The sequence below is a fragment of the Odocoileus virginianus genome, chromosome 26 (assembly GCF_023699985.2).
Source record: "Odocoileus virginianus isolate 20LAN1187 ecotype Illinois chromosome 26, Ovbor_1.2, whole genome shotgun sequence".
Taxonomy (NCBI): Eukaryota; Metazoa; Chordata; class Mammalia; order Artiodactyla; family Cervidae; genus Odocoileus; species Odocoileus virginianus.
In genome coordinates this window covers 36,966,191-36,979,289 of record NC_069699.1, presented here as the reverse complement: position 1 = coordinate 36,979,289, position 13,099 = coordinate 36,966,191, and the positions used below count along the sequence as shown (strand labels likewise).

General features: G+C 38.6%; 1 protein-coding gene across 14 annotated transcripts in view; it reads right to left on the bottom strand.

Annotated features, from left to right (window-relative positions):
• FHIT (fragile histidine triad diadenosine triphosphatase) overlaps positions 1 to 13,099 on the bottom strand; it is a 1,472,927-nt gene that overhangs the window by 1,340,588 nt on the left and 119,240 nt on the right. For 3 of the 14 annotated variants that reach the window (XM_070455767.1, XM_070455775.1, XM_070455776.1), the window contains exon 3: positions 3,486 to 3,569. The exons of the other annotated variants lie outside the window; for them this stretch is intronic. The gene's annotated coding sequence lies outside the window, so the exon portion shown is untranslated. The remainder of the gene's footprint in view (positions 1 to 3,485; positions 3,570 to 13,099) is intronic. 14 annotated transcript variants of the gene reach the window in all.

Here is a 13,099-nt window from a genome sequence, read left to right as displayed (position 1 = left end):
CTTCCTAGAACTTTTCAAAAGCTCTAATTGTTTCCTTTAGTTTTCCCATTTGCTAATTATCTATGACCCCTTTGTCTGCCAGGTGCCTTGTCATATCAGCAGTGCCTAGCTCAGTGCCAGGCACCCAGCAAGAAATTCTAAAAAAAAAATATTTGCTGAATGAACAAAATAGCCCTGAGTGGCAAGCATGAAACAACATTCCTTTGAGTTCATTCTTACAAACCAGATTCTATTTCATTTCATTAAATATTTTTATTTACTGGCTGTCTTCTGAAATTACTCTGGGTTCTCATTAATAGGGAGAAACTGATTCTATCTTGGGGGGGGGGGGGGTACTTTCGGTCACTTGCTCCAAAGGTCTTTTAAAATGATGTTGTAGTATAAATTGGTTCAAAAGCAAGGTCCAACATTTTATTACCTCCAGATTTATTCAGAAAAGCTGAAGACCTGTGATAAGGCTCATTAAGTCGCTGAAGGGCCTATCTTCACATGCCTTTCACACAAAAGGTCTCAACTTAATGCCAGGTAATTACTGTTCATTTTCCCCTGGTTATTTCTATTTCCTGAAGATTCCCAGGGAAGTTGGCCTTAGTGGACACTCCCTACAGTTTCACACGTGAGCACAATAAGAAGGGTCATGTTTACCAGAGGATCTTTCTGAAGCTGCCTCTAAGGAAGGAAAGACGACTCTGACTCTAGGGACCAGAATTTAAACACAGATCATCTATAAGTCACCCTCCTTCCAGAATCAAGGCCAAGAGAGACAAGTTCCTGGCATACCAACTGGCTTCTGTCTACATTTTAAATATATCACTTTTTACAGTACACATATCCTCTTCCACATATATAGGATCATGGATGTGGGCTCTAGCTCCAGCTTTGTTGTTGTTGTTTGGTTGCTAAGTCATGTCTGACTCTTTGCAATCCCAAGGACTGTAGCCCACCAGGCTCCTATGCCCATGGGATTTCCTAGGCAAGAATAATGGAGTCAGTTGCCATTTACTTCTCCAGGGGATCTTCCCGACCCAAGGATTGAACCCACATCTGTTGCATCTCCTGCATTAGCAGGCTGATTCTCTACCACTGATCCACCAGCCAAGCTTTATAGTAAATATGATCCTAGTCCCACTGGACCCATCAATGGTATAAAGGCATTCAAATTTCACTATTTGAGAACCAGCCCAATAGACGGTGAATACTGGAAAAAAAAATCCTATTTTGGGCATTTTCATTTCAGTTTGCCAGGGGAAAGTGGGATAGCTCTTAGAGGTCACTGAAGCCACCAGCCCCAAACTATACCTTCTTTTTATATTTAGTCAGTTGTTGGCTGTAATTCACCTATCCCCACTACAATGATTCAACCTACAAACTTGTCTCTCAGTGGGCTTTCCTCAATTCAGCAGTGTCCATGGATGATCAGCCAGGTCATTCATGAGAGTCCAGCTTCTTAAAAATACTATCCACAGTCCAGTGGACTTCTAGGAAGGGCAATGACTGGGTACAGAGTGAAATGTCAATAAATACTGTTCATTATAATTGCTGTTGTTCTTAACAAGAACAGCACCCCATTTCCCAAAATACTCTCTTTATTTGTGCCTACAATGCCACAAAGATTTTCTGATGAGTCTTAATACTTTGCTCTTTTTTTTTTAACTTGAAGCACAATGATTACAAATATAGACTTTGAATTCAAAGAGCCTTGGACTTGAATTTCTACTCAACTTAATTTTTGACTGGTTATTCTACTTCTGTATATAGCTAAAGAAAGACACACATGGGTTCTATGTGTTAGACAAATGAAAGTCAATGGAAACAATAAAATAATCTTCCACTTAACAAGTCTCTCCATTTGTTTTTCAAAATCTCCAGGCTATTGAATGTGCCTCAGCCTCCACTCTTTCCCTCTTCAAACTTCAGCACCTCCTTCTCCAGCTTCTCACTGCACTGGGCTGTGAGAACACAAACAGTTCTCTGGTACAAACATCCTCAGAGTTCTGCCACAAACACAGATGCCTGTGAAAATTACACAAAACTTCCCAGCGAGAAGCAGCAAAGCAAGGTCGATCTCTTACATGGCCCCTTAGCTACAAGAGCTACTTAAGTATAGTAGCTAAGAGCATAATCTCTGACCTCAAATGACCTGGGTTTCATTCTCTGCTCTGTTACCAGGGTGAGAAAGATGGCTTTATCACACAGAGCATGTCACATCAGTTCACCATGTAGAAATAGGGTTGATAATAATATCAAGTTCTATGGGCTGTTACACAGATTAAATGAGATTATTGCAGGTTATTCTGTAAAACCCTTAGTAATGGTATCACTTATATAGGAGACAGTCAATAAACATTATTATATTTAGACATTATATTATATTTAGACATCTTGGGTATGTGGCTTCCAGAAGATTGTTTATATTAGATGGTCGCTATAGAGAGGCAACATATAGATTAAGTCCTCCAAAGGAGTAAAGTTAGCATATTTGAACTTGGAGTCTTGATCTTAAAAGGTTACAGAAAATTGTTCATTCACAACAAATCAGGAATCACAGGAAGGGGAATACATACTCCCTTGGCTTTCTTAGCAAGCCAATTCTACCTAAAATGTCAGGAGACCTTTCTCGTTTCCAGAGATGTTTCTGGAAATACCAACTGCTAATTGGTTTTCAAGATTCATTCTTCAAAAGTGGCATTTTTTCAACATTTTTTAAACTAGTAAGATGTTAACATGAAACTTGTTAAGAGGATGACCAAAATACATTGGAAAAAACAGGAAGCACCTGTTTCTTTTTCCTGCCCCATCCCTCACATTATGCTTGCTCCCTTAATGGTAGAAGATGGATGCTCTTCAGCCAAGTAAAAGGAAAAAAAAAATGTGAATAATGTAGTACCACTAGGATCTAGCTTCTTGAGCTCCCAGCCCATTCCCGACAGGTTCACAATCCACAGCATGGATAAATACATGGACAGAACAGAAAAGTTAGGAAGGCAGGGGGTGAAAAATTAGAATCATACCACTGAAGAGAGAGAAATTATACTCTCTTCTACATGAGAGACAACATAGTACACAGACATATCAAGTCTGGGTTTGGGTGACTGCTGGAAAAAAATGTGTTTTGAGATCAGAACTGTATATTTGAAACCCCCCTGGCATAACACTGGCCTATGTGTCTGAGTTCAAAAGTAAAAGGTCAAAATTCCCTGTGTCTAGGACTGTCCATCAAGCTAACCAGGGAAGAGCCTGGAGGAGGGCATGGCAACCCACTCCAGTCTTCTTGTCTAAAGAATCCCATGGACAGAGGAGCCTGGTGGGCTATAGTCCATGTGGTCACAGAGTGGTCACAGACAACTGAAATGACTTAGCATGCACACACAGCCAGGGCAGAAAGGCTTTCTTTGAATATATCATCTCTCTTCAAACCCCACCATCCTTCATTTAACAGAGGGCAGTTAATGCACATATATGATAACATTGTGGTAAATATTTACCAATTGTTGGGGGACAGGGAGATGCTCACACTGTAGTGTTTGCCAATTTCCACGGTGTAAACACATTCACCATGTCTGATATCACTGCAGGAAGGTGAAAAGAGATGCATACAGTCAGCTCTGACAAATAGGTACAAGCGGATTTCAACAATGCCTAAACTGTGCTTTAGGGGATGAAAACCTCACTGGCAAATATCCTTTTCAGGTATATGTGGTTGATGTCAAAGCAGCTTTTATATGGCAAATTATCAGAGTTCAAGTATTATTTAAGTACTGGAAATGGAAAGATAATTTCTAATCCATTTTCTATCTGAATGAAATGTTAACTTCTATCATCCATCTGTGCACTTCCTCTTCTAGTAAATGTGATTTTTTAGAACTTTCTTTTCTCTTTTCAGCTCTACATCTGCTAGTGTTTTCCATTTGCCAGCTCCCAACATGTCCCCAATTACTTCTTTTTTATTTTATAGCCTACATGCTGATGTTTCATCAGTTACAACTGCTGGGTTCCACTGAGCATTAACAGTCTGCAGTGCCTCTAGGAGGGTACATAATTCACTAAGTATACCAAACCTCTTTTTCTCCAAAGAGTATTGTTTAATATAAATATAGTGTGAGGTTAATGTAGTTCCAAAGAAAGGTTTTTTTCCCTTAGAAGCATCAAAAATGGGAGAAAAAAAAAGAAAACATGATTCATAGAAGACTGGTTTATACACTAGAATAAGAAACCACATGCATTTAAGAAGTATTATTTCAATTGGCATATTTTTACCGAACAAAAAGAAAAAAATTAATTGAGTATATGAATAAGTTGATATTTTAATCTATTCAATCAAAATATTTTTGATAAGAAATATAAAAAAAGGAAGCTGAAACTACTTCATGTTAACCATACAAATGCTTGAAAACTTAGAATACAATAGATCTCCAAAATTACTTTAGTCAAAAATGAAGTAAAAGGAAGGATCAAGAAAAAAAATTGTTTTTAATTTGACTTCTCTTATAAATACACAGTCATCATCCATAAAAAGTTCCTGAATAACCTGATAGGTTACCTGTAAATTTCCAAGTATGTAGGAGGAAACCAGAAGCAAATGCCTCAAAAATAATAAAAACCAAGTCACTTCACTCTAATGGTGACTTCAAACAGGTACTATTTTCCAAAGTTTTATAAAAATTCCTTCTGGCAAACACCTTTTATTTTAGAGGGGAACAAAGAAAAAATCAGGTTAAACTGTTCAAAGCTATCTAGCTTAGACCAGAGTTGCATATAGAGAGTGAGAATGGTAGAGGAGCTCGCACTTAGGTGGTGGGGTGGGGAAGAGTGGGGAGGAACAGGAGGAGGGGTTATCTTTGAAGGGCATTTTAAAGACAACAGCAGCAATATTTAACATCTATGGAATATCAAGCAACATTTCCCAGAGGGCAGTGCTAAAGAACACTGATAAAGAACTTGGCTCTCATTGCACGAGTCATAAGAACTGAGGGTTCCATCCCTGGGTCGGGTCGGAAAGATCCCCCGGAAAAGGAAATGGCAACCCACTCCGGTATTCCTGCCACGGTCAGAGTCTGGCAGCTACAGTCCATAGGATCACAAAGAGTCAGACACAACTGAAGCGACTTAGCACACATGCAAGCAACACAGTAAGCCTCAACATACATAATCTTCTCCAGTATCCACACTACTATAAAGTAGGCATTACTAATCTCATTTTACAGATTAAGTAACTAGAGAGAGTTACCCCTCACAATTTTAAGTAAATGACCAAGGTCTAGAGCTTAGCCAAGTCTTATCCTCAGTGGGAAAAGGCAGGGGTGGAGTCCATGTTGGTGGAAGGCATCAGTCATTTGCTTTCATGCTGCAACTTCTAATTTCCAGACAGGGTGTTAGCAACCAAAATTTCACCACCTTTAAAACTTATCAAAAAGATGCTATTTCTGCAGGATAGGCTCAGAGGCCAGACTACTGCCCCCCCCCCACTTCCTGTTCACCCCCCATTTATCCATTTGCTGCAGTTCCACAATGAGTAAGTGGCAGAGCTAAAATTCAAACTCAATTATGTTTGACTCAAAAGGAGCAAAAATTTTAACATTCAGGCCAAATGTATTTTGCTTCTCAAGAGGAAAACAAGAGTAGTGATTAGATCAAGCTTTCAAGTCTGTGAATGTGTCCAGAAAAAAATAATAAGTCATTATCTCCAGTTCCTTCCATGCCTACCCTGTGATTTTCAGCAACTACTAATTGTCTGCAAAGTTCCTTGCAGATGCCCCTTCTCCAGGATCAGAAATCTTCCAGGACCTTGCCTCAGAATAAGCCTTCCCATTTTGGATAGAGACATGCCAGACTCATCCTATAACCCAGTTGTTCTCAAAAGATGACCCCTAGAACATAAGCAGCAGCATCACTGGAGAACTTGTCAGAAAAACAAATGTTCAGGCCCTACCCAGACCTACTGAACCAGAAATTCTAGAGAGGAGGTCCATATCTGTGTTTTAACAAGCCTACCAGATGATTCTGATGCCACTCAAGCTTGAAAACCGGTGACTTAAGAAATATGTATAGAAGTCTCTGTGGGCCCATAAAAATCACAGCTTGGCTGCCCTATCTCCATCCTCTGCTCACAGCTAAGCTCACAAATCAGGGCTAGACAGATGTTCCTCAGGAAACTTACCAAGTTCCCAACCCCAGAATGTCCTCTGAGCTTCCCTTTCATAGTGTAGCACCGCAAAATTAAACGCTTATTTATGTTTAGTGTCAGTCTCTCCAACTAAACACTAAGCCCCAGGAGGACCACTGTATCTTCACAGCATAACTTTGCGGCTTGGCATACAGTAAGTGCTCAATAAGTACTTTATAAACAAACAAATTATTAAAGTTTGTAATGGTCAGAGAGCGGAATGCAGCATCTATGACACATAAGAGTCTCACAGTTACATTTTCATGTATTCTTCAGTCAAATATTTATCAAGTATCTACTTAGGTTAGACACAATCCTAGACATGAAGGCCAACAGTGAATAAGACAGAAATCAGTAACTAAAACAAAGAACTTGTCTTTATGCCTTCTGGGTCTTTTTTATAGTTGGGGGAGATAGGGAGTAAAACAAAATAAACTATGAAAAAATACTGCATTTTAGGTGGTGATGAGTAATGTAGAAGAAGACAGAATTGAGAAGGGGGATGGGGCGGTCCTGAGGTAGGAAGTGAGGGAGGCTGAAACTTGAACAAAGTGGTCAGAGTAAGTGTTGAAGGAGTCACATAAGTAAAGATCACCTACATGTTCATCAACAGACGAATGGATGAAGAATATGTGATGTGATGTGTGTGTGTGCGTGTGTGTGCACACATGAATAACAGAATACTACTCAGCCACAAAAAAGAATGAAATTTAGCCATCTGCAGCAACATGAATGGACTTGGAGGGCATTGCGCTGAATGAGATAAATCAGACAGAGAAAGTCAAATACTGTATGACATCATTTATACGTGGAATCTAAAAATACAACAAACTAGTGAATATAACAAAAAAGAAGCAGACACATATATAGAGAATATTCTAGTAGTTACCACTGGTGAGAGAGGAGGGGCAATACAGGAGTAGGGAATAAGAGGTACAAACTATGAGGTATAAAATAAACCATGGGACATACTGTACAACATAGGGAATATAACCAATATTTTATAATAATTATAAATGGAAAATAACCAGAAAAAACTGAGAATCATACTATTATAAATCTGTAATGTATATAATATTGCATAGCTACTTCAATAAAAATATATTTTTAAAAATCTCAAGAAGGTAAAGAAGCAAGTTCTATACTACAAGTACCTGGGAATATGGCATAGGGCTGAAGGCACGCAGGCAAAGCATCCTTGAAAGGTTGGAAGAACAGCAAAGAGCCTGGATGAGTGATCAGGAGGAAAGTAGGAAGAGATGAGGCAAGAGAACTCCCAGGGTAGGGCTAGGCGATGGGGGACAAAAGTTGAAGGCAACTGTTATGACTATAGTCTCTTCTCTAGAAGAGAAGACTTTATCTGACTTATGTTGGAACTGAATCACCTGACTTCTGGGTTGAGACTCAGCGGAAAAAAAGGAAAGCAAGAAGCAGAGAGACCAGATAGGAGTCCATCTCTATAAACCAAGTGAGAGGTGCTGGGAGCTTGACCCCAAAGCAGCAGTACAGTGGTAAGGAGTAGTTGCATGCTGGGCAGAAGACTAGATGCTGCCAAGGCCATGCATATTTTGTGTGCACGGACACACAAAACTGTGTGTCCCACCTAATTGTGTGTCAGGACACAGTTAAACTCCCAGAAGAAATATGTTATATAAAAGATCTGTATAAGTGAGATAGGCATCTCAAGCTTTTAAATAGCAAAGAAAATACAAGGAAGGTATATTTGCAATAATCACAATAGGCAAAGGACTATTTAACCTAACAATCTGAGTAGAAAATGGAGCCCTTGGACAGTTATGTCTCCCACAATGAAATATGAAGTTTACTCAAGAACACCTCAGCGAAGGCAATGGCACCCCACTCCAGTACTCTTGACTGGACAATCCCACGGACAGAGGAGCCTGGTGGGCTGCAGTCCATGGGGTCGCTATGAGTCGGACACGACTGAGTGACTTCACTTTCACTTTTCACTTTCATGCATTGGAGAAGGAAATGGCAACCCACTCCAGTGTTCTTGCCTGGAAAATCCCAGGGACGGGGGAGCCTGGTGGGCTGCCGTCTATGGGGTCTCACAGAGTCGGACACAACTGAAGCGACTTAGCAGCCGCAGCAGCAAGAACACCTCTTCAGACACAGACACAAAGAAAGACTTTTGAACACAGAGGGTGAAGAAGAGGCTGGGATGAATTGAGAAAGTAGGACTGAAACATAGGCACTACCTTATGTAAAACTGATAGCTAGTAGGAAGTTGTTATGTAACACAGGAAGCCTAACCCGGTGCTCTGTAACAACCTAGAGGGGTACGATGGGGTGGAGCGTGGGAAGGAGGTTCAAAAGGGAGGGGACATATGTATACTTATGACTGATTCACATTGTTGTATGGCAGAAACCAATACAACATTGTAAAGCAATTATCCACCAATTAGAAATATTTTCAAAAATTATATATTAGAAAAAATATATAACTGAATCACTGTGCTATACACTTGAAACTAACATGACATTGTAAATCAACTATATGTCAATAAAATAAGGAATTTTTTTTAAATCTCTTTACATTTTCCACTTAGCTCTACACATGGAAGGTATTCTAAATGCCTATGGTTGGTTGGTTTTAAAAAATGCTTTGGTAATAAGAAATATTAAAAATATGTATAAGAAATGACACATCAAAGTTGTATGACCATATACTATATTTTTTTAATTGTATTTATTTTTGTTGCCCACACTACATAGCATAGGAGATCCTAGTTCCCTGACCAGGGATCGAACCCATACCCCTGCAGTGGAAGCTTGGAGTGACAACCACTGAACAGCTGGGGAAGTTCCCTGTATTTTTAATTCACTTATTCAAGTATTTAGTGAATACTTCCTATGGACAAGATGCTATACGAGAAATTAAGGATTCACAAAGACTCACATCATTAATCTTTTAAATCTGGTAAGAAAAATCAGTAAACAAAAAATTTTAATGCAAAGAAATAATGGACAAAAAAAGACAATAACTAGAAAACGGAATAAACCCCACTGAAAAATAGAAACTGTCTAAGACCTATTTGTTAAACTTAAGATTCACAGAGGACAGTGTGAGGCCAGAGAATAAATGAAAAATCTACAATTTTGAAGTGAAACAGTCATGGTTCTAACTCTGGTTCTGTCAGTTACTTGCTAGGCACATCACAACATCTTTAATCCTCTATTTCCTCAATCACAATTAAAGATAAAAGTATCTCTTAAATTCATCAGGAGGGTTAACTTATGTAATTTAACAAAATTCAAAGCAGAGAGTTGGGACTCAATAAAGGTAAGCATACTTCCCTGATTTTTTCTTACTCTAACCTGCAATTACTTATAGATGATGGCTTCTCTAGAGCTGAAATGTGCTTCCCATTATTCTGTAAGCTATGTGTGCCTCAAGAGGCTGTCCCATTCACAGTGCAGTAAGTGGGCCTGTCCTAGCTGGGTGTTCTCTTTATGAGCCAAAGAACTGATTATCCCAAAACAGCAGCAGTCATCATTGGCGACTCCTTTAGATTGTTGATTTCAAGCCCTGCACTACTGGGATTTTAACTGACATTTTAAGATTGAAAACAATAATAAACTCTGCAGGCTCTCAGAAAGGGAAACTTACCTTATGAAAAAAAGTTTTATATATATATATATATATTTTTTTTTTTTTCAATTGTCAATGTTTATTCTGGGAAATTCAAGGTTATCTACTACTTGTTTTTCCTCCTCTCCAATGCTTAACTCGAAAGTCATTCAAAAGGTTTACTGGCACACATAAGTATGGGCTCTGTACAAGCTCCCTACCTGAAATCAATTCTCACATAGGAAAAATGCCGAGCTCCAATAACTGTGACCTACATAAATTCAATGGTGCAAATGTAAGGAGGTCAAGTGAGGCCCTGCTGGACTGTATATGTCACCTCACACAAGCTGATCTGCAATTCTCTTAGAGCCTCACTGTCTTCAATAACTGAATAAACAACATCCTTGAATCTAAAAAGATGATGACATTGTACAATCAAAGTATTGATCTTGGATAGCACCTGCTGCCTTTGTATTTTCTAGAAGTGTTCTGTATCTTCACCTATATAACACAGCAGTCCCGATCTAAGATACAGACATAGAGACAAACATTCGAACCATGTGATCCTTGAATAAGAGGCTGCCAATAATGAAATCATTTTGTTTGCCAATAATGAAGAAATCAGGTGACTTGCAGCATCTAAAGACAGGCATAGTCTTTTCCAGCCTGGTTTGTGTTCTGGTTTCACACAACCTGAAATAATAAGAGTGTGCAACTGCTTGGTGATGGGATTAAATGCATGGAGATGAAAGACTTCAAATGAATGAGAAACTCAGAGTGCGTTTGAGTTTGGGAATCAATGAGCCAGATTCTCCCAAAGGACTGGATCCACTCTGAAGATGGAGCCCACAAAAAATGCTAAATTCACTTTTTCACAATATAGGGGTCAATTTGATTAATAATCTTTCTGCTGCCTTAAAATCATTTGTGAACACCTGGACCAAAAAAAAAAAAAAAGGCAAGAGCAAAATCTTTGAAGCTTAGAGAAACTGCATAGAATCAGGAGGGGAAAGAATGGAACCTTGGATATCTTAGCTACTATATGCCCTTGCATCTCATCAAAATGCTGCAAAAGTAATCAGGGTAATAAGTATGAAAAATGTTATACTTCTTGGAAAACCAGTGCTTTAGATGTTCGGTAAATGATACCTTGCTTCCGAATTTTCTTAGCAGCTTTGAATTCTTAATCATTCACTTATCCATTTAATCATTCAGAAAAAGTTTATATCTTTACTTTTATTCTTTCTGATTGCATGGTAATACCTTCTTACTGTAAAATATTCAAATGAAACAGTACTGCATAAAGGAGAAAGTATAAGTCTCTAGAAATACCAGAAACATGTATATTTGTTAATCACTATTTTCCAGCTCTATGGAAAGGTGTCATAAGATTGCCAAAGCACATTAAGCAACACTCCAGTCCTAAAAAAAAGAAAACACACAATTTAGTAAAAGATGGTAACTAGAAAAATAAAAATACAGTATAAGAAACAATGCAAGCCATACGAAAGGAACAAAGAAATGCTATAGGAAGTCAGACAAGGAAGAAATTTCTTCTAGCAAAGTATGTCCAAGGAAAGATTCTTCCTTTGCCAAAAAAGATCCTGTTTCTGCCACTTCCTATAACTCCAAGTGTCATGTTCCTTTTGAGTCCTGCTGCTCTATGCTAGACTTCCTAAACTAAGATCTAAGAGCTTTAGTATAATATTGTCAGACCCGCTTTCCTACTATTTCCCTACAGATTCAGCAATTCTGAATTCACTGTATACCTCCAAGCAAGGCAAACATGAAAGAAAATCATTTGATCATTAGTCACTTTCCATTACCATTGTGCACAGGAATTGGAGAAAATATAAAAACAGATGATTGGAAAGGGATAAATGTTAATCTCCTTTTGCCCCTTAAAAAAAAAAAAAAGGCAAAGTAAAGAAAACCTATGCTAAAAAGAGGCACACCAGCACAAGAGTACTGCACACACACTTACCACTTAGTACACGAAAGCTAGACAGGTGTGCATAGGATAAAAGTGAGTTTGAAATACGTAAAAGCTGTGGCTGTATAAAAATACAAATTTTTATTACTGCTTCAATATAGGCAGTAATAGTCAAATAAAAGAATCAGGAGGCCAAAGGTCATAGAAACTTAGTCTCTGATGAGCTGAGAGATCTAGAATGAGACATTTAAGCCTCTGGCTATCATAATTCTCATCATTAAAACAAAAGTAATGATGCTAGCCTTCTATAAGGCCCAAATGAATAATATGTTTGAAGTTATTTTATAAAAAGACTGTATGAAGTATTTCATAAAACACACAAAACAAGGTTCAGGTACTTAGCCTCAGTTTTAATGAAAGATTGGAAGACTCAGGACATAAATCTGGATTTTCCAAATGACCAGTCTCTCATTGCCACTTCCACTGACCCTTAGAAGTGGGAAGGACTTAAATAACTCAATAAATAAAAACAAGACCTCCTCAAGGACAAGAACACATCATATCCCCTGCCTTCCCCCAGCATCTACACAGTGCCTGCTGCAGAGTGAGTACTCAGGACTTCTGTCCTTCAGCAGCTACTAACTGCTTCACTTCCAGTGGATATCAGCATTGGTAAGTTGCACAATCTCAGGGACAAAGTCACATGGGCAGAAAGGCATGCTGGTCACATCCATCTTGGGTCGTCATTTCCACATTTCCCTTCAAATGAAGGTCATAAGCAAACTGTCAGTACTAAAAGACTTCCTAACAGTGACGTCACTGAACACTCCCAGCCTTGCTCAGGATAGTGTGGCTGGGTGCTGGACCTCTGAGGCTGCCCAGGCACCAGGCATCTCCAAGAGCTTGGAGAGGAGCAGTCCAGTCTTGGCCCTTCTTCCTGTCATCTCATGAAACACGGAATGAAACAGAAGTCCCCTCTGCCAGGAGCCCCACAGCAACATCCTGACAGCTTTGAAATAAAAAAACAGAGTTCTTTTTTTTTCATAATGTCCCCAATATATTTTTATTTACTTTTTAATGTTTATGTTTTTTATTCTTTTTAATTGAAGTACAGTTGATTTACAGTATTATATTAGATTCAGGTATATAACATTTTTATGGGTATATTATACTTCTATACTTCATTTAAAATTATTACAAAATAATGGCTATATTTCCCTGTGTTATGCAATATATCCTTGTTGTTTATCTATTTTATACACAGTAGTTTATACCAATACCCCTAACTTGCCCCTCCCCTCTTCCTTCTCCTTATTGGTTTTTTTTTAACTTTACAATATTGTATTGGTTTTTGCCATACATTGACTTGAATCCTCCATGGGTGTACATATGTTCCCCATCTTGGACCCCC